General features: G+C 65.3%; 1 long non-coding RNA gene across 1 annotated transcript; it reads left to right on the forward strand.

Moving 5' to 3' along the window:
- Nucleotides 1-2,051: 2,051 nt before the first annotated feature.
- Nucleotides 2,052-3,334, forward strand: LOC123821949. The gene is made up of 4 exons (XR_006786184.1): nucleotides 2,052-2,117; nucleotides 2,399-2,560; nucleotides 2,706-3,127; nucleotides 3,244-3,334. It is a non-coding gene; the product is annotated as an uncharacterized LOC123821949 (long non-coding RNA).
- Nucleotides 3,335-4,034: the final 700 nt, after the last annotated feature.

Genomic DNA, 4,034 nt, shown 5'->3' on the forward strand with positions numbered 1-4,034 from the left:
CACCGGGCGGAGAAGGGTGCGGCGGCGCATCCCGGGAAAGCAGGGACTCCCAGGGGCAAAGGCCCGGGGAGATGCGGTCGCCACAGCCCGGCCGGGGAGACTGTCACCTGTCGGGTGTCACAGACGGGCCTTCAAGAAACGCGTGTCTCGGCCGACCTGCAGAGGGGGCCCCCCACGTGCCAGCAGCGTCGCTATCACCAGGCTGGTGTTCATTCCCCCGGTCCCCTGCGCCCCACTGCCATGCCCTTGCAGGGCGACAGGTGCCTCGTGCGGACTTCCCACACCAGCAGCCCCGCCCACACAGACAGCCCCGCCCACCCCGGTGGCCCCGCCCACACAGACGGCCCGCCCACTCCGATGGCCCCGCCCACTCCGGTAGCCCCGCCCACACCGGCGGCCCTGGCCGCCACCCCTCCGATTGAAGCCAGGCCCTCGTAGCTTTCGCTTCGCCTCTTCGGCGGCCTGTGCGCCATCAGCCCTGAGCGAGGGACGCCTCTCCCCACGCCTGAGCTCCGGTTTCCGATGGGCGGCGGGCCAGACGCGGGCCTCCAGCGGCTGAGAGACGTTGCTGTGTGTCATGTCCCTGGGCTGCGAGGCCTTCAGTGTCTTTGTCAATGTCGGATTCACACAGTGCTGCTTTTAAAAACTGATTTTTAGGGAGAGAGAGAGAGAGAGAGAGAGAAGCGCTGACTCGTTGATCCACTTACCGTGTACTCAGCGGCTGCCTCCTGCAGGCGCCCGACCCGGGCTCCAGCCCGCAGCCTGGCGAGTGGGGACCGCGCTCTCACCCACGGAGCGCCCCCCCCCCCGCCCCCCGCCGCCGGCGCTGGGCTGTGAGGCTTTCAGAAACCATGCCTCTTGGGGACCTTGCCTGTCTGCCTCCCAGGTCTCCGCCGCCGCGTCCTGGAGGCCGCGGTTAAAACGGGGTACGGCTGTCGTCACCGCCCACAGGGAGGGGAAAGGGAATGGGATGGGGCGGTTTCAGGCACTTGCCACTTGCACCCCACATCTGGGGGAGACTTCATCCATCCCATCCTCCACGAGTAGCTGAGCCCCCAGCACAGGGGGTCCCCCCCACGCTGGCACCCGCAGGCCAGCGGGGACGGTGGGGGGGGGACAGGAGGGGACTGCCTTGCCTGTGTTAGAGAGGGTCGCCGTGGGGGCAGGAGCCCTGTGCGGCCTGCGCAGGAGAGTGGCGGGCAGACCCTTCTCGGATCTGGCCGGCTCCGTGTGCAAATCCCGAGACTCCGAGACCCTCAGCACAGCCCCCTTCCTCCCTCCCTTCCGCCACCGTCCTTCCCGCAGGAAACACGGGGGCCCACGAACAATGGATGGAATGCATTCCAAGAATTGTGTCTCAGTGAGACGAGACGTAGTTTTGTAACAGAACACTGCGCCCAGTGACTTAGAGTTTGTGGTTATGGGGAGGGAGATTAAAAGTTTGTATTGTTTCCTGGTCAAAGAGCTTGTGTGCTCTACCCAGGATGGCCCATGAGGTACAGCAGTTACTGAGAAACAAATCACATAGTGACACCCATGCACACACGGCTGTTTAAGGGCCGGCTTCGCCTTCTTCAGACTCACTCGGAGGCCCGGGCGCCTCACTGCTCTCAACGGAGCCACATTACAGTCGGAGGCAGAATTCTGAGAACGGCCTGGCCGAGAATTTGGAGTCATTGCGTGAACCACATCTGAGCAGATGAAGAAGCGGCCATGAAGAGAAGCAGGGGAGATTTCAGGTTCCAAAGCAACGAGGCTGCAGTGGCTGCATGGAGGACGCAGTGGCCGAGGGGCAAGGGGGCGGCAGGGTCTGTCCAACTCGTGTCCCGGAGACCTGCCCCCGGCCCCCCCGGCCCACCCCCCGGCACCCCCTTCCGGGCCCCCCCAGCGCCCCCCCAGCTCCCCCCCCTCCCCTGCACGTCAGAATCCAGTCCAAGTCCAGGTTGCTGTGCCCTGTGCTCCCAGCCCACAGACGGGAGCTGGGCGTCCCCCAGGACCCCTCCAGGGAACCAGCTAGACCGGTTCTGCCACTTACACTCAGGGACACTCTGGGGACTACCGGCTCACTGTGAAGGGCACCTGCCCCTCAGGAGCAGCCGGGAGAGAGGCAGAGCCAGGTGTGGGGGAGGCTAACCCTAACCCTGCTTCCGTTTTGCCCCCACAGGTCCTGCACTGGCTCCTGGCACCGCATCCGGTGGCCTGGGTCCCCACCAGGCCTGGCTGTGGCCACCGGCCTTGGTTGGACCTCGCCTCCCGCAGGGCTGTGTCCGGCTGAGGTGCAGTGCAGTGCACGGGACCCTGGGCCACCCGCCAGTGGGATAGGGGGCGTCGTCCTGAGCGGGGGTGGGGTGGCCAAGGGCACCTGGACCCGGCCCACAGGCCTGGTTTTCACCACCAGGGACCTTGAGGAGTGGACACGCACTCGGCACAGATGGCCGCTTCTGAGGGCCCAGCGGGAACGCAGACACGTTTGTTGCCGACCTTGAACAGGGTCCACCGTGAGTCTGAGAGAGACCAGAGATAAAACACTGATCGCAGTGACCACACCCAACCAGATCGGGTAGATGTTGGTCTGGGGTTGAAGAGGGCCAGCACTGCCTCACGGAGCTGTGGGACTGTCGCGCCAGGTCGTATTGCTCTGAACTGAGACCTACCGGGTTGCAAACACCCGGCCCTTGACACGGAATTGTGTTTTGATTTTGCAGATCACCTGCGACCGGGCTCGGGGAGGTCACGGCGCCCTCTGGCGGCAGCGCGGGGAGCCACCGCAGGTGTTTCCCGGCTTCTCTCGGGGTTGCCCGACCTCCGGTGCCAGGGGCCCTCTCCTTTCGCCCCCGCTGCGCAGCACCGCCGCCGCGCGGCCTCCCAGCTCCCAGGCCCGGCTCTGCCTGGTCTTCGCTCCCCCCACCCTCGGAAGCCCACCGAGAAGGGCCGAGTGTGTGGTGTTTGTCGTCCCGAATGAGAACGGCCTTTCCGGTGCCCCCAGCCCGCCGGCTCCGGCGGAGAGGGCGGAGGAACACGCCGCGCGCGGGTCTGCCGGGCTGGTCCTCTGGGCGGTGCCGGGCGTCCGGGGATTTCCGAGCGCCTCCGCGGGAGTTCTTTCTTCTGTTCGCCTGTCGCCGTGCAGGTAAGTTTGCGTTCCGGAGGTTGGAGCTCGGCTTCTGGGTTCCGACGTTTTCCTCTCTCTCCAAGCATCTACTTCTGTTTGGAAAGCCCCAGCGATGCTCTTTCCTCTGTGGTCAGTTTGCTTAGGGGCTCGGAGCCACCAGCTTCCACTTAAACACTCTGTCACCACCGTCACCATCTCCACCATCACCACCACCATCACTACCACCACCATCCCCACCACTATCACCACCATCTACACCACCATCACCACCACCACCATCACCACCATCACCATCACCGTCATCATCACCATCTTCACCACCATCACCACCATCACCGTCACCAGCATCGTCCTCGTCGTCAGGCATCACTGTCACATCAACACCTCCTACCAGAAGGCTCTCCCGTGGGGGGCAGAGTCAGACCCCCACAGTGGCTCCGGCGCACAGACCGGGTCTTCCTCGGTTTCTTCGCCCTGAGGTTCCGAGAGCCACAGCAGCTCTCCCCCGGAGGGCTCTGTGCCGACAGAGCGGCACCAGGCCTGTGCAGCTGCTGAGCGTCGGTGTCCGTGGGCTGCCTGCTGTGTGTGGCGGCGAACCCCCTGTGAAACAGTGCGACACGGGCAGAGGCGAGTGTCTGTGCACACTTCAAACTTTTATCTGAGGTACGAGCTCACGCAGTGACAGGTTTTGCTCACCTGAGTGGAGGCAGGTGAGGACCGTGGAACAGAGCGAGGCTGGCCCAGGGGTCAGGAGGCCTGGGTCCCGAGCCGGCCCCACCTCCGCCCCAGTTGCAGGTCAGCAGGGCAGCCCCACCGGCCGCGGGGCAGCAGGGCCAGCTCCCAGGCGGCACCCTGATGCTGACCCCGGCACCCCTGCCGTCGCCCGAGATGCTGAGGCTGACGCCGGGCCCCTCAGGGCAGCCGG

Source organism: Phyllostomus hastatus, unplaced genomic scaffold (genome assembly GCF_019186645.2).
Source record: "Phyllostomus hastatus isolate PE091 unplaced genomic scaffold, TTU_PhHast_1.1 phas_contig_40, whole genome shotgun sequence".
Classification (NCBI taxonomy): Eukaryota; Metazoa; Chordata; class Mammalia; order Chiroptera; family Phyllostomidae; genus Phyllostomus; species Phyllostomus hastatus.